This window comes from Bubalus kerabau, chromosome 12 (genome assembly GCF_029407905.1).
Source record: "Bubalus kerabau isolate K-KA32 ecotype Philippines breed swamp buffalo chromosome 12, PCC_UOA_SB_1v2, whole genome shotgun sequence".
Classification (NCBI taxonomy): Eukaryota; Metazoa; Chordata; class Mammalia; order Artiodactyla; family Bovidae; genus Bubalus; species Bubalus kerabau.
Genome location: NC_073635.1, coordinates 47,668,829 through 47,694,085, shown reverse-complemented (window position 1 = coordinate 47,694,085; position 25,257 = coordinate 47,668,829).

The window sequence follows — 25,257 nt, the reverse complement described above, 5'->3', positions numbered from 1 at the left end:
ACTATATTTTCTCTCCATGCCATTCATTAAATAGTTCTCTACTTCTAAGAATATAGCTCTACTATTTTATTGAATTTATAAACTTCTCCATAGTTTTATTTCTTCAATTAGACTTTATATTTTATGGGGCAGACTACATCTTTCTCTTTTATTATTCCTCCTCCTGACACTGGTTACCATGCCTGACACATGGTAACAGCTTCTGAAACACTGACTGTTAGAACCAAATCTCTTAGGTCACTTTGTTGCAAAGAGAAATGCATATCCACCTGCTAAGACTTTGTTGATTTTCTGTTTTAATGAGTTCTTATTATAAATAAACCAAATTGGGGAAAGTGTGAATTTATAGGCTTCCAACATAGGAACTATTTCATTTCATATTAACACTGAAGTTATAGAGTTTTCAGGTTGCAGTATAGTATGTTAGGTGGCAATGTGGAGGGCAGATGTGTGAAGCTGTTGACTAACTCCTAATATCTTATTATCCATATATGGAAAAGGGGGTGAAGAGAACTGATTTCCAGGCACAGGAGAATGTCCTATGAATAATGAAGTAAGGCAAAAAGGGAAGGAGTATGTTAAAAATATTAAACTGAAGTGATGTGTTTTCAAAAGAAATACAAATAATGTAAAAGAGAGTTAAGGAAACATAGTTGACCTGAAGAGTAAACACTTGTTCTACAAGTTCCTAAAGGCTTAAGACAGGGTTCTTCTTCTTCTTCTTTTTTTTTTTAATATAAATTTATTTATTTTAATTGGAGGCTAATTACAATATTGCATTGGTTTTGCCATACATCAACATGAATCTGCGACAGGTGTACACGTGTTCTCCATCCTGAACCCCCCTCCCACCTCCCTCCCCATACCATCCCTCTGGGTCGTCCCAGTGCACCAGCCCCAAGCATCCTATATCCTGCATTGAACCTGGACTGGCGATTCATTTCTTATATGATGTTATACATGCTTCAATGCCATTCTCCCAAATCTCCCCACCCTCACCCTCTCCCACAGAGACCAAAAGACTGCTCTATACATCTGTGTCTCTTTTGCTGTCTCACATACAGGATTATCATTACCATCTTTCTAAATTCCATATATATGCATTAGTATACTATATTGGTATTTTTCTTTCTGGCTTACTTCACTCTGTGTAATAGCCTCCAGTTTCATCCACCTCATTAGAACTGATTCAAATGTATTCTTTTTAATGGCTGAGTAATACTCCATTGTGTATATGTACCACAGCTTGCTTATCCATTCATCTGCTGATGGACAGATTACTAGGTTGCTTCCATGACCTGGCTATTATAAACAGTGCTGCGATGAACATTGGGATACATGTGTCTCTTTCCCTTCTGGTTTCCTTGGTGTGTATGCCCAGCAGTGGGATTGCTGGATCATAAGGCAGTTCTATTTACAGTTTTTTAAGGAATCTCCACACTGTTCTCCATAGTGGCTGTACTAGTTTGCATTCCCACCAACAGTGTAAGAGGGTTCCCTTCTCTCCACAACCTCTCCAGCATTTATTGCTTGTAGACTTTTGGATAGCAGCCATTCTGACTGACGTGAAATGGTATCTCATTGTGGTTCTTTTTTAAGGGAAGAACTTTCTCCCTCATGAGAAATCCTTACTCAGTTCCCTGGGCTGGGAAAATTTTCCTGTGGCAAGAGATCTTTGGTAACAAATTTGGAATAAATTGAAAAACAAAATTTGTTTAGAAAAATTTTACCAATTTGCTTGTTTATTCAGTAAATTCAAAACTTGATGGACTAAATACCAATGATACAACGCAATTATAGACAGAGTTTCTTACATCTCATGGGGAGAAGAGTATAATCCAAAATAATTATAAACATAAGACCATAGAAATCAAATATGGGAATTGAGATATTTTTGGTACAGGTGAGTTAGGTACAGGTGAGCCACCCCCCGTCCGAGGTCAGGGGCAGAAGCCGGGAGGACCCCATGCCTGAAGGGCAGGGGCCAAGAGGAGCCACCCCGCGTCCGAGGTCAGGCGCGGGTGGCGACCAAGAGGAGATACCCAGCGTCCGAGGTCAGGGGCGGCGATGAGAGGAGTTACCCTGTGTCCGAGGTCAAGGGTGGTGACGAGAGGAGTTACCCACGTCCGAGGTCAGGGGCAGCGGCCAGGAGGAGATACCCCACGCCCCTACACCGGAGGCCAAGGGTGGTGGCGGGGAGGAGCAACCCCACATCCAAGGAGCCGTGGCCGCGTGGGTGCAGGAGGGCCTAGAGGAGCTATCCCATGTTGAAGGTCAGGAAGGGCGGTGGTGAGGAGATACCTCTCCTCCAAGGGAAGGAGCAATGGCTGCAATTTGCTGGAGCAGCCGTGAAGAGATACCCCACGCCCAAGGTAAGAGAAACCCAAGTAAGACGGTAGGTGTTGCAAGAGAGCATCAGAGGGCAAACACACTGAAACCATACTCACAGAAAACTAGTCAATCTAATCACACTAGGACCACAGCCTTGTCTAACTCAATGAAACTAAGCCATACCCATGGGGCAACCCAAGATGGGTGGGTCATGGTGGAGAGATCTGATAGAATGTGGTCCACTGGAGAAGGGAGTGGCAAACCACTTCAGTATTCTTGCCTTGAGAACCCCATGAACAGTATGAAAAGACAAAATGATAGGATACTGAAAGAGAAACTCCCCAGGTCAGTAGGTGCCCAATATGCTACTGGAGATCGGTGGAGAAATAACTCCAGAAAGAATGAAGGGATGGAGCCAAAGCAAAAACAATACCCAGCTGTGGATGTGACTGGTGATAGAAGCAAGGTCCAATGCTGTAAAGAGCAATATTGCATAGGATCCTGGAATGTCAGGTCCATGAATCAAGGCAAATTGGAAGTGGTCAAACAAGAGATGGCAAGAATGAATGTCAACAGTCTAGAAATCAGCGAACTGAAATGGACTGGAATGGGTGAATTTAACTCAGATGACCATTATATCTACTACTGCGGGCAGGAATCCCTCAGAAGAAATGAAGTAGCCATCATGGTCAACAAAAGAGTCTGAAATGCAGTACTTGGATGCAATCTCAAAAACGACAGAATGATCTCTGTTCGTTTCCAAGGCAAACCATTCAATATCACAGTAATCCAAGTCTATGCCCCAACCAGGAACGCTGAAGAAGCTGAAGTTGAACGGTTCTATGAAGACCTACAAGACCTTTTGGAACTAACACCCAAAAAAGATGTCCTTTTCATGATAGGGGACTGGAATGCAAAAGTAGGAAGTCAAGAAACACCTGGAGTAACAGGCAAATTTGGCCTTGGAATACGGAATGAAGCAGGGCAAAGACTAATAGAGTTTTGCCAAGAAAATGCACTGGTCATAGCAAACACCCTCTTCCAACAACACAAGAGAAGACTCTACACATGGACATCACCAGATGGTCAACAACAAAATCAGATTGATTATATTCTTTGCAGCCAAAGATGGAGAAGCTCTATACAGTCAGCAAAAACAAGACCAGGAGCTGACTGTGGCTCAGACCATTAACTCCTTATTGCCAAATTCAGACTTAAACTGAAGAAAGTAGGGAAAACCACTAGACCATTCAGGTATGACCTAAATCAAATCCCTTATGATTATACAGTGGAAGTGAAAAATAGATTTAAGGGCCTAGATCTGATAGATAGAGTGCCTGATGAACTATGGACTCAGGTTCATGACATTGTACAGGAGACAGGGATCAAGACCATCCCCATGGAAAAGAAATGCAAAAAAGCAAAATGGCTGTCTGGGGAGGCCTTACAAATAACTGTGAAGAGAAGTGAAAAGCAAAGGAGAAAAGGAAAGATATAAACATCTGAATGCAGAGTTCCAAAGAATAGCAAGAAGAGATAAGAAAGCCTTCTTCATCGATCAATGCAAAGAAATAGAGGAAAACAACAGAATGGGAAAGACTAGGGATCTCTTCAAGAAAATCAGAGATACCAAGGGAACATTTCATGCAAAGATGGGCTTGATAAAGGACAGAAATGGTATGGACCTAACAGAAGCAGAAGATATTAAGAAGAGAAGGCAAGAATACACAGAAGAACTGTACAAAAAAGATCTTCACAACCCAGATAATCACGATGGTGTGATCACTGACCTAGAACCAGACATCCTGGAATGTGAAGTCAAGTGGGCCTTAGAAAGCATCACTACGAACAAAGCTAGTGGAGGTGATGGAATTCCAGTTGATCTATTCCAAATCCTGAAAGATGATGCTGTGAAAGTGCTGCACTCAATATGCCAGCAAATTTGGAAAACTCAGCAGTGGCCACAAGACTGGAAAAGTTCAGTTTTCATTCCAATCCCAAAGAAAGGCAATGCCAAAGAATGCTCAAACTGCTGCACAATTGCACTCATCTCACACGCTAGTAAAATAATGCTCAAAATTCTCCAAGCTAGGCTTTAGCAATATGTGAACTGTGAGATTCCTGGTGTTCAAGCTGGTTTTAGAAAAGGCAGAGGAACCAGAGATCAAATTGCCAACATCTGCTGGATCATGGAAAAAGGAAGAGAGTTCCCGAAAAGCATCTATTTCTGCTTTATTGACTATGCCAAAGCCTTTGACTGTGTGGATCACAATAAACTGGAAAATTCTGAAAGAGATGCGAATACCAGACCACCTGATCTGCCTCTTGAGAAATTTGTATGCAGGTCAGGAAGCAACGGTTAGAACTGGACATGGAACAACAGACTGGTTCCATATAGGAACAAAGAGGACACTAATAGATGGAGAAATATACCATGTTCATGGATTGGAAGAATCAATATAGTGAAAATGAGTATACTACCCAAAGCAATTTATAGATTCAACGCAATCCCTATCAAGCTACCAATGGTATTCTTCACAGAGCTAGAACAAATAATTTCACAATTTGTATGGAAATACAAAAAACCTCGAATAGCCAAAGCTATCTTGAGAAAGAAGCATGGAACTGGAGGAATCAACCTACCTGACTTCAGGCTCTATTACAAAGCCACAGTTATCAAGACAGTATGGTACTGGCACAAAGACAGAAATATTGATCAATGGAACAAAATAGAAAGCCCAGAGATAAATCCACGCACATATGGACACCTTATCTTTGACAAAGGAGGTAAGAATATACAATGGATTAAAGACAATCTCTTTAACAAGTGGTGCTGGGAAAACTGATCAACCACTTGTAAAAGAATGAAACTAGAACACTTTCTAACACCACACACAAAAATAAACTCAAAATGGATTAAAGATCTAAACGTAAGACCAGAAACTATAAAACTCCTAGAGGAGAACATAGGCAAAACACTCTCCGACATACATCACAGCAGGATCCTCTATGACCCACCTCCCAGAATATTGGAAATAAAAGCAAAAATAAACAAATGGGACCTAATTAAACTTAAAAGCTTCTGCACAACAAAGGAAACTATTAGCAAGGTGAAAAGACAGCCTTCAGAATGGGAGAAGATAATAGCAAATGAAGCAACTGACGAACAACTAATCTCAAAAATATACAAGCAACTTCTACAGCTCACTCCAGAAAAATAAATGACCCAATCAAAAAATGGGCCAAAGAACTAAATAGACATTTCTCCAAAGAAGACATACAGATGGCTAACAAACACATGAAAAGATGCTCAACATCACTCATTATCAGAGAAATGCAAATCAAAACCACTATGAGGTACCATTTCACACCAGTCAGAATGGCTGCGATCCAAAAGTCTACAAGCAGTAAATGCTGGAGAGGGTGTGGAGAAAAGGGAACCCTCTTACACTGTTGGTGGGAATGCAAACTAGTACAGCCACTATGGAGAACAGTGTGGAGATTCCTTAAACAACTGGAAATAAAACTCCCTTCTGATCCAGCAATCCCACTGCTGGGCATACACACTGAGGAAACCAGAAGGGAAAGAGACACGTGTACCCCAATGTTCGTCGCAGCACTGTTCATAATAGCCTGGACATGGAAGCAACCTAGATGCCCATCAGCAGATGAATGGATAAGAAAGCTGTGGTACATATACACAATGGAGTATTACTCAGCCATTAAAAATAATACATTTGAATCAGTTCTAATGATGTGGATGAAACTGGAACCTATTATACAGAGTGAAGTAAGCCAGAAAGAAAAACACCAATACAGTATACTAACACATATATATGGAATTTAGAAAGATGATAACAATAACCCTGTGTACGAGACAGCAAAAGAGACACTGATGTATAGATCAGTCTTATGGACTCTGTTGGAGAGGGTGAGGGTGGGGAGATTTGGGAGAATGACATTGAAACATGTATAATATCATGTATGAAACGAGTTGCCAGTCCAGGTTCGATGCACGATACTGGATGCTTGGGGCTGGTGCATTGGGACGACCCAGAGGGAGGGTATGGGGAGGGAGGAGGGAGGAGGGTTCAGGATGGGAAACACAGGTATATCTGTGGTGGATTCATTTCGATATTTGGCAAAACTAATACAATATTTTAAAGTTTAAAAATAAAATAAAATTAAAAAAACAATTAAGATGAGATCATACAAAAATAAATAAATAAATATATGTATTATATTTAAAAAAAAAAAAAAAGCTCAACATTCAGAAAACGAAGATCATGGCATCCTATCCCATCACTTCATGGGAAATAGACGGGGAAACAGTGGAAACAGTGTCAGACTTTATTTTTCTGGGCTCCAAAATCACTGCAGATGGTGACTGCAGCCATGAAATTAAAAGACGCTTACTCCTTGGAAGGAAAGTTATGACCAACCTCAATAGCATATTCAAAAGCAGAGACATTACTTTCCCAACAAAGGTTCATCTAGTCAAGGCTATGGTTTTTCCTGTGGTCATGTATGGATGTGAGAGTTGGACTGTGAAGAAGGCTGAGCGCCGAAGAATTGATGCTTTTGAACTGTGGTGTTGGAGAAGACTCTTGAGAGTCCCTTGGACTGCAAGGAGATCCAACCAGTCCATTCTGAAGCCCTGAAGTCCATTCTGATCAGCCCTGGGATTTCTTTGGAAGGAATGATGCTAAAGCTGAAACTCCAGTACTTTGGCCACCTCATGCAAAGAGTTGACTCATTGGAAAAGACTCTGATGCTGGGAGGGATTGGGGGCAAGAGGAGAAGGGGACGACAGAGGATGAGATGGCTGGGTGGCATCACTGACTCGATGGACGTGAGTCTGAGTGAACTCCGGGAGTTGGTGATGGACAGGGAGGCCTGGCGTGCTGTGATTCATGGGGTCGCAAAGAGTCGGTCACGACTGAGCAACTGATCTGATCTGATCTGATCTGAGTTAGGTAGGGTTATTTTCAATTTATCTGTGCCTACCTTGCTGAAAACTATACATGTGGGTATATGATTTTTTTCAGGCTTCTAATATTAAAATAATGCTTATGTTATCAATTAAAAATTTTCCATTCCTTTCTGTATGTGTCACTTCTTTGACATATTGTTCTAAGGACTCTTTGATTTTCTACATTTTAATTGTTTTTGAGTTCTTCTTAATGTAACTGAGGTAGCAGTTCCTTAAATGTGTCTTTTTTTGAAAGTTTTAAAAAAACTTTTTATTTTATATTGGAGTAGATGGACCTGAGTTTGAGTGAACTCCGAGAGTTGGTGATGGACAGGGAGGCCTGGCGTGCTGCAATTCATGGGGTCGTAAAGAGTCGGACACAACTGAGTGACTGAACTGAACTGAATAGCCAATTAACAATGTTGTGATAGTTTCAAGCGAACAGCAAAGTGATTCAGTTATATATATACATGTATCCATTTTCCCCAAACTCCCTAAATGTGTCTTTTTAAAGTTATATATTCTGCCTCTGGTTGGTTAGTCACCCAGAGCCAGACAGTCTGGAGTGTGAAGTAAAGTGGGCCTTAAGAATCACTGCTGTTAATAAAGCCAGTGGATGTGAAGAAATTCCAGCAGGACTATTTAAGTCCCTAAAGGAAGATGTCATCAAGGTTTTGCATTCATTATGTCAGCAAATCTGGAAGACCTGGCAGTGGCCACAGGACTGAAAAAGGTCAGTCCTCATCTCAATTCCCAAGAAAGGTAGTATCAAAGAATGTGCTAACAATCAGAAAATTGCACTCATTTCCCATGCTAGTAAAGTCATGCTTAAAATCTTGCATGCTAGGCTTCAGCATTATGCTAACGAAGAACTTCCAGATGTCCAAGCTGGGTTTAGAAAAGGAAGAGGAACTAAAGATCAAATTGTCAACGTTCACTGAATTAAAGAGAAAACAAGGAAATTTAAGAAAACATCTATCTCTGTTTGGACCACAGTAAAGCCTTTGACTGTGCGGATCATGACAAATGGTGGAAAGCTCTTAGAGAAATGGGAATACCAAACCATCTTACCTGTCTCTTGAAAAACCTGTATGTGGATCAAGAAGCAACAGTTAGAACCCTGTATGGAACAACAATTAATTGGTTCAAGATCAAGAAAGAAGTATGACAGGGCTGTCTGCTGTCACCCTGTTTGTTTAACCTATATGCTGAGCAAATCATGGCTGCAGTCACCATCTGCAGTGATTTTGGAGCCCCCCAAAATAAAGTCTTTCACTGTTACCATTGTTTCCCCATCTATTTGCCATGAAGTGATGGGACCATATGCCGTGATTGAAGCCATGAAATTAAAAGATGCTTGCTCCTTGGAAGAAAAGCTATGACCAACCTATACAGCATATTTAAAACAAGAGACATTACTTTTCCAATAAAGGTTCATCTAGTCAAAGCTATGATTTTTCTAGCAGTCATGTATGAATTGAGTGCCAACGAATTGATGCTTTTGAACTGTGGTGTTGGAGAAGACTCTTGAGAGTCCCTTGGACAGCAAGGAGATCCAACCAGTCAATCTTAAAGGAAATCAGTTCTGAATATTCATTGGAAGGACTGATGTTGAAACTGAAACTCCAATACTTTGGTCCACTTATGTGAAGAACTGACTCATTAGAAAAGACCCTGATGCTGGTAAAGATTGAAGGCGGGAGGAGAAGGGGACGACAGAGGATGAGATGGTTGGATGGCATCACCAACTTGATGGATATGAGTTTGAGTAAGCTCCAGGAGTTGGTGATGGACAGGGAAGCCTGGCGTGTTGCAGTCCATGCGGTCACTGAGTCGGACATGACTGAGCAACCAAACTGAACTGAGCAAATGATGAGAAATGCCAGGCTGAATCAGTTACAAGCTGGTATGAAGATAGGCGGAAACATTAACAATCTCAGATGTGTGCATGATAACAGTCTAATGGCAGAAAGCAAAGAGGAACTAAAGAGCCTCTTGATGAGGGTGAAGGAGGAGAGTGAAAGAGCCGGCTTAAGACTAAATTTACAAAAAATGAAACTAAGATCATGACATCAGACCCCATTGCTACATGGCAAATAGAAGGGGAAAAGCTGGAAGCAGCAACAGATTTCCTCTTCTTGGGCTCAAAAATCCTTGGGGATGGTACTTACAGCCATGAAATTAGATGATTGCTTCTTGGCAGGAAAGTGATGACAAACCTAGACAGGGTCTCTTGAAAGTGGAGACATTACTCTGCTGACAAAGGTCCATTTAGTCAAGGCTATGGTCATCCCAGTGGTCACATACGGTTGTGAGAGCAGGACCATAAAGAAGGCAGAACACTAAAGAATTGATGCCTTCGAACTGTGGTGCTGGAGAAGATCCTGAGAGTGCCTTGGACTGCAAGGAGATCAAACCAGTCAATCTTAAGGGAGATCGACTCTGAATACTCACTGGAAGGACTGATGCTAAAGATGAAGCTCCAGTATTTTGATCATCTGATGCGTATAGATGACTCAATGGAAAAGTCCCTGATGCTGGGAAAGATTGAGGGCAGAAGAGGGCATCAGAGGATGAGATGGCTGGATGGCATCATCGATGCAGTGAATGAGAACTTGGGCAAATCTGGGTGATGGTGAGGGACAGGGAGGCCTAGTGTGCTGCAATTCATGGGGTTGCAAAGAGTCAGATATGACTGGGTGACTGAATAACAGCAACAACAATTCTGACAATGCTAAGCCTGGTCATTCATTCATTCATTCTACATTCTTCTGAGTGTCTACTATGCGACAGGCCCTGTCAGGACTCAGGATATAAATCATAGAATCATAGAACTTTGATCAGGAGGGACCATTTTCAGTGTTGAAAGTCTTCCCTTTACAATGATGATACATGCAAAGTTGAAGCTCTGCAGTTACCATGGGTCTTAAGTAGTGGGTTTCTTCCTCCTGGACCTTCTTGAGCATATGAATGCTTGGTAAGCCCTCTGAACAAGGCTTTGCCAACTATCTCTTTAAACCTTGCCTTTTCTGTTGAATTGTTGTGTAGTTAATCAATCATGTTTGACTCTTAACGACCCCATGGACAGTAGCATACCAGGCTTCCCTGTTCTTCACCTTCTCCCAAAGTTTGCTAAAGCTCACGTCCATTGAGTCAGTGATGCCATCCAACCATCTCATCCTCTGTCACCTCCTTCTCCTCTTGCCTTCAATCTCTCCCAGCATCAGGGTGTTTTCTAATGAGTCTGCTCTTCGCATCAGGTAGTCAAAATACTGGAGCTTCAGTTTAGCATCAGTCCTTTCATGAATATTCAGGATTGATTTCCTTTAGGACTGACTGGTTTGATCTTGCAGTTCAAGGGACTCTCAAGAGTCTTCTCCAGCACTGAAATCCAAAAGCATCAGTTCTTCAGTGCTCAGTCTTCTTTGCGGTTCAACTCTCACATCCATATGTGATTGCTGGAAAAAACATAGCTTTGACTGTATGGACCTTTGTTGGCAAAGTAATGTCTCTGCTTTTTAATATGCTGTCTAGCTTTGTCATAACTTTTCTTCCAAGGAGCAAGTGTATTTTAATTTCGTGGCTGCTTTCACCATCCACAGTGATTTTGGAGCACAAGAAAATAAAGCTTTGACTGTTTCCATTGTTTCCATCTATATGCCATGAAGTGATGAGACCAGATGCCATAATCTTAGTTTTCTGAATGATGAGTTTTAAGTCAGCTTTTTCACTCTCCTCTTTCACCTTCATCAAGAGGCTCTTTAGTTCCTCTTAACTTTCTGCCATAAGGGTGATGTCATCTGCATATTTGAGGTTATTGATATGTGTCAATAACCTATTCTGTTGAATATGCATCTTTAAAACTGGCACTTCTCAGAAAGCTCTCTCTTCATTGATACAGATTTCTTTACATAACTTTGCTTTTTAATCATCATAGAATTATGTCCATAGTACAATTGTTACCAAAGCTTAACTTATAATAGAAAAATACACTTGGCATAAAATGTCATGTAAGATGAAAGGTGCCATAGTATAGAAAGAAAGCAAAATTAACAAACACCAACCAACCAAATAAAAAATACACTTTTTCTACACTATTGTTCTACAATTGGGAAAAGAATGCCATTATTTCTCTAAAAGGGAAGTGATACTGTAAAAAGAGAAATACATAAATATTTAAAGAATCATTTTTAATTGAGAATCAAATTTGATAACAGAGGGCCAAATGCTTGAATGATTGCAGCCTGAGAGGCCAAAACACAGCAGGTGACAATGTAAACAAAGCGAGAGAGCTCTCCACAAGGGATCAAGTAGAGCTGGCTGGGCAGTTTCTTCTTGTCTGTCTATTGTGTTGAATTTTCTCTTTCTCCAAAATTAGATAATATTTTTCAATGGAAATACTATTTTTTCTGTGTTATTTACAGAGAAAGTTAACTTCTGGTAAGTGAAAATATCAGAATCAGAAAACTGGTGAGATGGTAGTGTCTGCATGTGTGTGTGTGTGTGAATTTGACCCCAGGTTTTTCAAAATACAAAGATGGTGCCACTACCACTGGGTGCTATGCAAGAGAATTTACTGGCAAGTCACTTGTGTCCTCTTTTCTGTTGCTGAAGCCATAGACTTGTGATCTTCAGACCCATGGGTCCCCTAGAATTCTTCTAGCAGGGGATCAAATATGATAGCAGGTGTTCAAATGTTTGGAAGAAGATGTTTGGATATAAAACTGGGCCTGATACGTTGTGGCAAAAATGTAACAGGTGCATCTGAATAAAGAAAAAAAAGAAGAAGGGTAAAGAAAAGGAAAGCATTTTTCCCTTACAAAAATAAATCCCTCAAAAAACGATTTAGGCCAAGGAGGATGATCAGCTTAGCTTGTATTCATTTAACTGATTATAGAAATTACAGCTCGGTTTTTATAGCGTAAAGATGGTCAAGACAACTTGGCATGGAAATCATTGTTGCTAAAATTTCAGAAAAAAAATACAGTATCTGCTGCACTACATTATACATATATATATATACACACACACACACACACACACACACACACACACATACACACACACTTGCACTTGGAAGGTGAACATTTTAAATGAGAAGTCAGTGGAGAAAGATTATTTGGCATCATTACAAGATTTGAAGAATCTAGTTCCTATTCTTCCTGCCAAAAAGTTTTTAAGACTGATTCCAGCTCATTCTCTCAGCCAAACACCTACATTTAAAAATGTTCAACATTTCAGAACAAATATGAAATTACTACCTTGATAATCTGGCACATTTAACTAAAACATCTTTATATTTCCTAAGTAGACATGACGCTAGTAGCAAAATGTAATTTTTCTCTCTCTCTCTTGTTCACCTATCTTCTCCTCACAATTAGGAAAGGAAAGACTATCTTGATCAGATTCAGAATTGTTATAGAGAAGGCTCTGGATCACAACAAAGTGAGAAAAAGCCTAAAAATAAAGACATGGACATGAGAGAACTAGTTTTTCAACTCCTCTATAGCTCTCCTCCACTAATCCATATGGAGACTATCAAGAGCTTTGGTGCATTTGCGGGTACTTAACCCTAAGAATAAAAGCAGGCAACATTCTAGTCTCCTTTTATAGCAATGGCTCCAGAGTTAATTAGTTAAGGTAAATAAATTAAAAAAAATATCTAGTAAAATAGCAAATAATAGATTACCCCAAACCATTCTCATAATACTGTAATTTGAAAAGCTAAAAGTCTTCTTATTCTTCAACTTCCAAGTATTTGGGTGCATTTTCCCCTTGTATAAAACAGAAGACATACAAGCTTCCGTGATTGTGAAAGAAACAACTTGGGGGTGTTAAGAGTACATTTGTCAACTTTCCCAATTGAGTTTTTAAAAAGATGACTTAGAAATCTTAGAACATCACCATCCTCTTTACTCTACCAGACAGTATGCCAATAATTTCTTGGGTGATCATCCTAAAGATGTAATAATGTATTTCATTTTCAGGCCTAATTAGTCCCCCCTCTGCTTTGTATGCTATGCTGGTTAACCTTTCTCTCTTCCTTTCTATGACTGATCTGAGAACTGTTTGCTTTTACATAAAACATCACTTAATATTAATACATTTTTTTGTCTATAGGTTACATGTACTAAAAAGTATTCAACACTGCTAGTCTATGTTGCCAGAGGCTTACATTTCTTATCTCCAAACAAAATTTTACTAAGGAAACTCACTGAGTATATATCTAAACACCATATAGTCTGAAATGAAGAGGTAAAGAAGTAGATATCTTTTTACTTAAACTCAGATTTAAATAAAAGTTTCCTCAAATTTTTAATAATAATTTTGATGATATATAATTGAAATGTCATATAATTTACCTTTTAAAGTGTGCAATTTAGGGTTTTTTAGGGTATTCACAGTTGCACAACTTTTTGTTGTTGTTCAGTTGCTACGTCAGTTCCAACTCTTTGCAACCACATGAACTGCCTTCTCCCGGAGTTTGCTCAGATTCCTGTCCATTGAGTTGATGATGCCATCCAACCATCTTATCTTCTGTCACCCCCTTCTCTTCCTGTCCTCAATCATTCCCAGCATCAGGGTCTTTTCCACTGAGTCAGCTTTTCGCATTAGGTGACCAAAGTATTGGAGCTTCAGCTTCGGCATCAGTCCTTTGAATGAATATGCAGGGTTAATTTCCTTTAGGATTGACTGGTTTGATCTCCTTGCAGTCCAAGATAGTCTCAAGAGTCTTCTCCATCACCATAATTTAAAAGCATCAATTCTTCAGAATAGTGCACAACTATAACCACTATCTAATTCCAGAACATTTTAATTACACCGAGAAAAACCTTGGGCTTCCCTGGAATCTCATCTGGTAAAGAATCTGCCTGCAATGCAGGAGACCCCAGTTCAATTCCTGGGTCAGCAAGATCCTCTGGAGATGAGATAGGTTACCTACTCCAGTATTCTTTGGCTTCCCTTGTGGTTCAGTTGGTAAAGAATTTACCTGCAATGCGGGAGACCTGGATTCTATCTCTGGGTTGGGAAGATTCCCTGGGGGAGGGCATAGAAACCCATTCCAGTATTCTTGCCTGGAGAATCCCCATGGACACAGGAGCCTGTCAAGCTACAGTCCATGGGGTCACAAAGAGTTGGACATGACGGAGCAACTAAGCACAGCACAAGAAGAAACCCCACACCCATAGTACCTACTCTCAATCCTTCTCTCTCTTGAGTGTTGACAATCACTAATCTACTTTCTGTCTCTATGGATGTGCTCACTCTGGACATTTCATATAAATAGAATCAGAGACCTTGTAGTCTTTTGTGTTTCTTTCACCTAGCATAATTTCAAGTTTCATCCATGCTGTAGCATTTATCGGTATTTCATTTCTTTTTATGGTGAATATTATTTCATGGAATGGATAGACCACATCTTCTTTATTCATTTGCCAGTTGATGGACACTTGGCTATTTCTACTTTTTTGTTAGTGTAAATATGATACTTTTAACATTTGCATACAGGTTTTTTTTTTGTGGACATAGGTTTTCAGTTCTTTTGGATATAGCCTTAGGGGTAGATTTTCTTGATCATATGGTAGCTTTATGTTTAACAATTTGAGGAATTGCAAACTGATTTCCAAAGTGAATGTACTATTCTACAACCCCACCAGCAGTAAGTGAGTTTTCAAATTTCTCTATGTTTTAGCCAATATTTGTTACTGTTTATCTATATTGTTTGTACCTATAGTAGAGCAGTCCTACATTCTATTTACTAGATATTTCATAAAGAAGTTCTGCTTTTACCCTTTCCTATTCCCATGACTCTAGTCTGTTTCAACCTCATCTCCTCCTTGAATAAATACAGCCATCTCTTATTTGCTTCCATTGCATCCTTCCTTTCTATACAGTTACAGTGATCTTTCTCCATCTACTACTGGTGAAGAGTGGGGAAATAGCTCCAGAAAGAATGAAGAAGCTGAGCCAAAGCAGAAACAACACCCAATTGTGGATGTGTCTGGTGGTGAAAGTAAAGTCCAATGCTGTAAAGAATAATATTGCATAGGAACCTGTAGTGTTAGGTCCATGAATCAAGGTAAATTGGAAGTGGGCAAGTAGGAGATAGCAAAGGTGAACATTGACATTTTAGGAATCAGTGAACTAAAGTGGACCAGAATAGGTGAATTTAATTCAGATGACCATTATATCTACTACTGTGGGCAAGAATCCCTTAGAAGAAATGGAGTAGCCTCATAGTCAACAAAAGAGTCCAAAATGCAGTACTTGGGTGCAATCTCAAAAATGATACAATAATCTCTATTTGTCTCCAAGGGAAAACATTCATTATCACAATAATCCAAGCCTATGCCCCAACCACTAAACCAAAGAAGCTGAAATTGAACATTCCATGAAGACCTACAAGACCTTCTAGAACTAACACCAAGAAAAGATGTCCTTTTCATCATAGGGGACCTGGAATGCAAAAGTAGGAAGTCAAGAGCTACCTGGAGTAACAGGCAAGTTTGGCCTTGGTGTAGAAAATGAAGCAGGTCAAAGGCTAACAGAGTGTTACCAAGACAACACACTGGTCATAGCAAACCCCTCTTCCAACAACACAAGAGAAAACTCTACACATAGACATCACCAAGTGGTCAATACCCAAATCAGACTGACTATATTCTTTGCAGTCAAAGATGGAGAAGCTCCACACAGTCAGCAAAAACAAGACTGGGAGTTGACTGTGGCTCAGTCAGCTGAGCCACAGTTCATAAGGATCATGAACTCCTTATTGCCAAATTCAGACTTAAAGAAAGTAGGGAAAACCATTAGACTATTCAGGTATGACCTAAATCAATCCCTTATGATTATACAGTGGAAGTAACAAACAGATTCAAGGGATTAGATCTGACAGAGTTCCTGAAGAACTATGGATGGGAGTTTGTAACATTGTACAGCAGGTGGTGATTAAAATTAAGAAAACCTTCCTATGTGAATGATGCAAAGAAATATAAGAAAACAATAGAATGGGAAAGACTAGAGATCTCCTCAAGAAAATTAGCAACACCAAAGGAATATTTCATGCAAAGATGAGCACAATAAAGGACAGAAATGGTATGGACCTAACAGAAACAGGAGATATTAAGAAGAGGTGGCAAGAATACACAGAACTATACAAAAAAGATCTTTGTGACCCAGGTGATCACTCACCTAGAGCCAGACATCCTGGAATGGGAAGTGGGCCTTAGGAAGCAATCACTATGAACAAAGCTAGTGGAGGTGATGGAATTTCAAATCTTAAAAGGTGACGCTGTGAAAGTGCTGCATTCAATATGCCAGCAAATTTGGAGGCTCAGCAGTGGTCATAGGACAGGAAAAGGTCAGTTTTCATTCCAATCCCAAAGAAGGGCAATGTCAAAGAATGTTCAAGCTACTGCACACTCGTACTCATTTCAGATGCTAGCAAAGTAATGCTCAAAATTCTCTAAGCAAGGCTTCAATAATAGGTGAACTGAGAACTTCCAGATGTTCAAGCTGAATTTAGAAAAGGCAGAAGAACCTGAGATCAAATTGCCAACATCTGTTGGATCATAGAAAAAGCAAGAGAATTCCAGCAGAACATCTACTTCTGCTTCACTGGCTATGCTAAAACCCTTGACTCTGTGGATTATAATAAATTGTGAAAAATTCTTGAAGAGATGGGAATACTAGACCACCTTACCTGCCTCCTATGAAATCTGTATGCAGGTCAAGAAATGACAATTAGAACTGGATACAGAACAACAGAATATTTCCAAATTGGGAAAGGAGTACATCAGGACTGTATATTGTCATGATGCTTATTTAACTCATATACAGAGTACATCATGCGAAACGCTGGGCTAGATAAAGCACAAGCTGGAATCAAGATTGCTGGGGGAAATATCAGTAACCTCAGATATACAGATGACACTACCCTTATGGCAGAAAGTGAAGAGAAACTAAAAAGCGTCTTGATGAAAATGAAAGAGGAGAGTGAAGAAGCTGGCTTAAAGCTCAACATTCAAAACACTAAGATCATGGCATCTAATTCCATCACTTCATGGCAAATAGATGGGGAAACAATGGAAACAGTGACAGACTTTATTTTCTTGGGCTCCAAAATCACTGCAGATGGTGACTGCAGTCATGAAATTAAAAGACACTTGCTTCTTGGAAGAAAAGCTATGACAAACCTAGACAGCATATTAAAAAGCAGAAACATTACTTCACCAACCAAGTTCCATACAGTCAAACCTATGGTTTTTCCACTAGTCATGTATGGATGTGAAAGTTGGACCATAAAGAAGGCTAAGCACTGAAGAATTGATGCCTTTGAACTGTGGTGTTGGAGAAGACTCTTGAGAGTCTCTTAAACTGCAAGGAGATCAAATCAGTCAATCCTGAAGGAAATCAGTCCTGAATATTTATTGGAAGGACTGATGCTAAAGCTGAAACTCAAATATTTTGGCCACCCGATGCAAAGACCTGGTTCATTAGAAAAGACCCTGATGCTGGGAAAGATTGAAGGCAGGAGGAAAAGGGGACGACAGAGGATGAGATGGTTGGATTGCATCACCGACTCAATGGACATGAGTTTGAGCAAGCTCTAGGAGATGGTGAAGGACAGGGAAGCCTGGCAGGCTGCAGTACAGGGGTCGCAAAGAGTTGAACACGACTGAGAAACTGAAAAACAATGACAGTTATCTCTAAAAATATGTGAAGTAAAGTAAAACATTTTTTCAAAAGCCACACGTGCTAGAATTTTTGCTGTGGATAACCTGCATCTGCAAAAAATAAATAAATAAAAATAACAACAACAACAGTTGAAGCTAAATTTTTTTCAGTGCCTTTGAGTTTGGATTTATATTTCTTTTCAATACATATCTGTGTTTTGTTTTAAAGTTGGTGAAAAAGATCATGCTTCTCTTGGGTTTTTACTGCAAGACATTTAGATTAAAACAGCAGTAAAGTCAAGCAGCTCTCAGATGTAATAGTAGCTTATTTTATTGAGTGCGTACTATGTACCAAGAAGTTTTCTCAGTACTTTCCATGTGCTAACTCATCTATTTCTGATAACAAAATTTCTGGTGAGGTGAACATGGTTATTATTGAACTCATTTTCACCTTATGCAATAGAGTCACCAAAAAGTTAAGTAACTTACCCATGGTCCCATAGTTGATAGAGCCTAGGTTCTAACCAAGGAGTCTAGTTCCCAAGCTCACAAGTATAGCCACTAAGGTATATCGTCTTTATTTTTTGATTACCATCTGAAATGTATGAGATTTAAAATAAAAAGTTTTAAATACTAGGAAAGCCATATTCTAGTATTCAGTGTGGTTTAGGGTAGTTTAACACTGTTCATGTTTTAATTCTTATACAATATTATTATATAATACAATAAGAAGGTTGTATATTAAAAAAAAATCTCTGTTTTTAACCACCCAGAAATTTCCAAAATCAATTTTGCCAACAAGGTCCTGCTGTATAGCTCAAGGGTGGTGGTAGTGGTTTAGTTGCTAAGTCGTGTTTGAGTCTTGCAACTCCATGGACTATATAGCCCACCAGGTTCTTCTGTTCATGGGATTTTCCAGGCAAGAACACTGGAGTGGGTTGCTATTTCCTTCTCCAATAACACAGGGAACTACATTTGATATTCTGTGATAAACCATAATGGAAAAGAACATGAAAAAGAGTGTATATGTATGTATAACTGAGTTACTCTGCTCAAATTGACAAGAAATTAACACAGCATTGTAAATCAATATTACTTGAATAAAACTTTAAAAAACAGTAACTTAAAAATGTTATTGAATTACTTAAAGGACAATGTGTAAAAGACATCCTTAGAAAAAGACATTTCCTGAAATTTTCATGAAAGTTGATGTCCTGTTATCATATTGCCTGCCTGCCCATTTATGTGCTACCCCCTCCCCCACCTCTTTTTAACCATCTAACAGCATTTTGTGTTTCTGAACATTTACATTCAATTTGTTAAATGTCACCAAGAAAAAATAAAATGGAGAGGACATCAGTTAATAATGTACTCTTACTTTCCGTCATCCCGTGATTCCACGTCTTGCCATGGTGACCTAATTTGCCATGACAGGAACATGGTTCTGGTTTCAGAACATTCCAACTGTAGCAATCACTAAACCTTACTGGGAATTTTTGCCCCCTTAGCAAATTGAATCAGATTGCTTTTCTCAGGACTCTTTCAGATGGATATCTGTGACAAGCGGGGAAAGGATGGTGGAGAATTGAAGAGTGACTCTTTTATATTAGAAATATACTGAAACATAATGTAAATAGGTATTATTACAGAGTGGCTGATTTTTACTGTTTAAGTAGACTTGAGGAGAAAAGATTCCAAAGAATATTTTATTAACGCTTCCTAGTTGTGTGAACAAATCCCTCAGTCCCCCAACTCTAAAATGAGGATAATACTAATGACAATAACTTCTATATATAACCATCAGTTCAGTTCAGTTCAGTCGCCCAGTCGTGTCTGACTCTTTGCGACCCCATGAATCGCAGCATGCCAGGCCTCCCTGTCCATCACCAACTCCCGGAGTTCACCCAGACTCATGTCCATCGAGTCAGTAATGCCCATCCAGCCATCTCATCCTCTGTCGTCGCCTTCTCCTCCTGCCCCCCAATCTGTCCCAGCATCGGAGTCTTTTTTATATTTATATTATTATAACCATAATAATGCCTATATTTCAGGATTAATCAATCAGATAAGAATTCACTCTAAGTAACATTTAAAACAATATCCAGTATTCAGAACCTACTGTATAGGACAGGAAATTCTACTCAATGATCTGTGTTGACCTAAATCGGTAGGAAATCTAAAAAGGAGTGGATATATATATACATATAACTGATTCACTTTGCTATACAGCAGAAATTAACACAACATTGTGAAGCAACCATATGCCAATAAAAAATAAAGCAAAAACCCAGTATTCAAAAATATTAATTTTAATTATTATAATTTTAATGTTTTTGAAATAAAAGTGTTCATTCTATGTTCATAAGAATAAGAAATTTTTTAATTTCTTGGCTAATCTGAAACTATAATAGATTATATTGTATTCCTATAACAAATTAAGAGCATCAGTGCTTGATCATAAGTATGCAATACATATGTATGTCCCAGGCTTTACTGACCCACAGGTAAAAGTGTTATCAAGATTAACAGTTGATTTTTTTTTTCCATTTGAATTTTTTATTTTGTATTGGAGTACAACTGATTGAGGAGGGCATGGCAACGCACTCCAGTATTCTTGCTTGGAGAATCCCATGGACAGAGGAGCCTGGCAGGCTACAGTCCATAGAGTCGCACAGAGTTGGACACAACTGAAGCGCCTTAGCGAGCACTCACCCACGCGTGCATAGTTGATTAACAATGTTGTGATAGTTTCAGGTGAACAGCAAAGGAACTCAGCCGTATTCTCCCCCAGCCCCCTTGCATCCGGCTGCCATATAACATTGAGCAGAATTTCATGTGCTATACAGTAGGTCACTGCTAGTTATCCATTTTAAATATAGCAGTGTGTACACAACTATCCCTCCCTCCTGGGAACCATAACAGCTGGCTTTTGACAGCATGGGGATCCTGCTTCTCTGACCCAGGATGTCTGCTCCCACCCTTTCACATTTCTCCTGGGAGGCTCAAGTGTCTGGAAAAGTTTGGCTATTACTAAATAAGCATCCTCATCAATAGGCCCCCCAGGGCTCTGTTCAGGGAGACCTCAGGAGTGTCCAGATTGTACTGCCTCCCAGGTTTGTCACCCTTTGTCAGCTGTGTCCCTCACAGAGTCTTAGTTTGTTGTCTCCCTAACCCTCTCACATAGTAGGGTTGTTGTTGTTTAGTTGCTAAGTCATGTCTGACTCTTTTGCAACCCCAAGGATTATAACCTGCTGAGTTCCTCTGTCCAGGAGATTTCCCAGGCAAGAATACTGGAGTGGGTGCCATTTCCTTCTCCAGAGGATCTTCCTGACCCAGGGATCGAACCTGAGTCTCTTGCTTGGCAGGCAGATTCTTTACCACTGGGCCACCAGGGAAGCCCTCACATAGGAGAGGCACTGTCTCCCAGATGCCAAAAAGACACTTTTTAAATCTCTGCTCTTTGAATTACATCATCTTCAACATTTCACCTCAAGAGTGAATCACAGGCTTATTGCCCAGGAAGGAGAATCTTGATGCTTCCTGGAACAGGAGTATTTACATCCCCGTTGATTCTTTTGAGTTCTTAGTGAGGCTATAGCTTGGTGGAGGGCTCTCCAGATTACACTTCTATTTTTAATTTGTCAGTAAGTGGACTGGGAGCCTGAGCAACAGATCTCAAAGTTTTGCTCTTAAGATGTCTTTTCTCTGTTAAAGAATTATTGAATAAGCTTTTGATTATATAAATTCTTGCTGTTTACTTATTAGAACTGAAAACTGAGGAATTTTTAAAAAGTTATTTAAGGTTCATTTTAATATGTCAATCAGCAGCTCACTACATGTTAACATAAATTACATATTTTCATTAAAAAATGATATTTTCTGAAACCGGAAAAATAAGTGAGAGGAATGGAACTGCTTAATATTTTTGTGAAAAATAAGTGAGAGGAATGGAACTGCTTAATATTTTTGTGAAAAATAAGTGAGAGGAATGGAACTGCTTAATATTTTTGTGAATGTCTGGCTTCATAGGAGACAGCTGGAGTCTCATATATGCTTCTGTATTCAGTCTTTTGTAATATGATACATGCTGTAGCTCTGGAAAACCCCCCATACACTAGTGAAAGAGAGAGTGAAAAAGGCAAACCATGCTAGTATTACCAGGATGGTTTTGATCTTTCAATCATGCAAGGGACTCCCTGGATCCCACTTTGAGAAATTCTCTATTCAAGTTCAGTATTTTACTCTACCAGGAAATCTCAGAATAGAAGGTAGACAAAAATTGCCTTTGCCAGCCTTTGGGATTGTGGGGAGATAAAGGGGAGAAGACTTAGGAGAGGGAGGGCAGGGATATATCTGGTCTCCCCCTGAGCCCAAGTGCAGACTTTATAACTTTGGGAGCAACTTCTATCTGGTGGTGACTCTAGGGGCTAGCTCAGAGGACCAGCAAGCATGCTTTGTTGAAGGAGGTGTGACCCTAGCTTTCTTAGGTTGTCCATTGTGCCCAGGTAGAGTGGGCTTCCTTGGTGGCTCAGACAGTAAAAAATCTTCCTGCAAAAAGAGGAGACTCAGGTTCGATCCTTGGGTTGAGAAGATCTCCTGGAGAAGGGAATGGCTACCCATTCCACTCTTCTTGCCTGGAGAATTCCATGGACAGAGGAGACTGGTGGGCTTATAGTCCATGGGGTGGCAAAGAGATCTACCTGACTGAGACACTAACACTTTTGATATTTGGCAAAACCAATACAATATTGTAAAGTTTAAAAATTAAAAAAAAAAAAAAAGAGTGGCAGGCAAATGATGGGTGGATTGAAAAATGGAGTCTAAATGGGATTGGCCAAGGAAATCATGGTAGTGGGGGTGCATGCCATATTGCAGAGCATGGTGGGCAGACTACTTGGACAAGATCAAGGGGGAGTCGGCCCCATCTCATGGCTCCAGTGGTATCTGATCAACAGAGACTGAAGACCCCACCAAGAGATGGGAGAACCCAGCACAGATACTAACCAAGAACAGTGAGCCTGTTGAGACTGGCAGCTAGAGGACAGTTGGAAAGACTGTCTTTCCTGTTGGTGCCTGGCAGAATGTGGTTCCCCTTTCTCCCTCCCTCAGGAGGCCCCTTGGACCCACTTCTCCGTTTGTCTGGTTGCCATCTTGGTGAGAAGCCGGATGTGGTGGAAGAAATCAGACAGGTTGGACATTTATGTTAAAAAAAAAAGGTTAAATTTTTTCTTTGTGAATCTGTTTATGTTTTGTTATATTGTTCTTTTGTCATCCTATTTAGATTCCACATACAAGTGAACACAGCTTTTGTCTTTTTGTTGTTGGTGTTGTTGTAGTCGGACTTATTTCATTTCTAAAAATGATACCCAGAGGTGATGGGGTGAAATAGTGAAGGGGACTGAGAGGTACAGACTGTCAGTTATAAGTCACAAGGATGTAATGTACAGCACAGGGAATATAGTCAATAACAGTATAATAACTCTGATGCATAATCTACAGAAATATTGAATCACTCTGTTGTACATTGGAAACTAATAAAATTTTGTAAGTCAACTATACTTCAATATGGAGAAGGCAATGGCATATGAAACATGGGTTTGACCCCTGGGTTGGGAAGATCCCCGGAAGAGGGCATGGGAACCCACTCCAGTACTCTTGCCTGGAAAATCCCATGGACGGAGGAGCCTGGTAGGCTGCAGTCCATGGGGTCCTGAAGAGTCAGACACGACTGAGCGACTTCACTTTCACTTTTCACTTTCATGCATTGAAGGAAATGGCAACCCACTCCATTGTTCTTGCCTGGAGAATCCCAGGGACAGGGGAGCCTGGTGGGCTGCTGTCTCTGGGGTTGCACAGAGTTGGACACGACTGAAGCGACTTAGCAGCAGCAGCAGCTGCATACTTCAATAAAAAAAGAAAAAAAGGTTGTTATCTTTAAAAAACTAAAATTAATACAATGACAGAAATTAGTAGATTATACTACTAAATGTAGTTGTTTTAAATTCCCCTGCTACCTTAATATGTTGGGCTCTTATAAAGGAGCTCAGATAGACATGTGTGAATGCTTGCTAAGTCATTTCAGTCGTGTCCGACTCTTTGTGACCCCATGGACTGTAGCCTTCCAGGCTCCTCTCTCCATGGGATTCTCCAGGCAAGAGTACTGGAGTGGGTTCCCATGCCCTCCTCCAGGGATCCTCCCAACCCAGGGGTCAAACCCACGTCTCATATGTCTCCTGAATTGGCAGGAAGTTTCTTTACCACTAGTGCCACCTGGGAAGCCCCACAGATAATCATAAAAACAACAAAAAACACTATATTTCTTTGCATTTTTCAGGGAATATGTTTATATTAGTAACCCCACCACAGTTCAAAACAATCCAAGAAGCCCTTTAAGAGAAGACATTGTACTCCTCCTCCGTTACTTTTGCTTCTCTCTGAGTCTCTATGTTCTAAACTTCTTATCTCCTTTTTAACAAGATTCTCATGCATACTTTCTTCTGAATATAAAGCCTGCAAAAGTTTCTGATCTGTCAACTCCCAGCTAAACTTTTTGAGTGTCTAATAACTAGAATACACTACTTTGCTCTATTTATGTGTGCAGATATAGTTTTAACACTACATTCTAGTCAAAACCTTCCAATAGTCTGTGTTTTAAGACTTGAAGGCCAAAGCATTCTTTTCAACGAAATTAGGAGCTGGGGTTTGTCCCCCTGCATTTTTACTCTTTCTTTATAAATTTGCTGTTTGCAATAGTGTGCCTGACTTGTGTTATGTACTGGATTTCTGGTGTTAATCCCTCCAGACATGTTCCCCAACCTGTTCACGGATTACCCCTTTGTGCTTCTGAGGGGATTTATTTGGAACAGAGCATTGGTTTTCCTTGCTTGCTGATTCCTCATCCACTGAATTTCACCACTGGGGAGCACTAGCTGAGTATCAGAGGGACAGAGCAAAGTAAGATTGTGGTATTTATTTCTCTGGGTCTTAGCTCACAGTGTTGCCAAGGGCTAGCTTCAGACTTTAATCTGAGGTCACACGTTCTGTCAGCTCACCCTCTGCTCACAACCTTTCTTGGTTCCTGGTCCTTTAGGCCTGCAGATGATAATGGCCGTCTACTCGTACTAGCTCTGGGTCCTGCACTCTCCCTGTGTCATCCCTACATTCTGCCCACAGCTTGTAAATAGTTTATTGAGCATCCTCTCATAGCCTTGTGAGCCATCTGTTCCTACCAGGTCTGTGACTGATATAGGTGCATTTGCTCAGTTTTCTCAAGCCCCT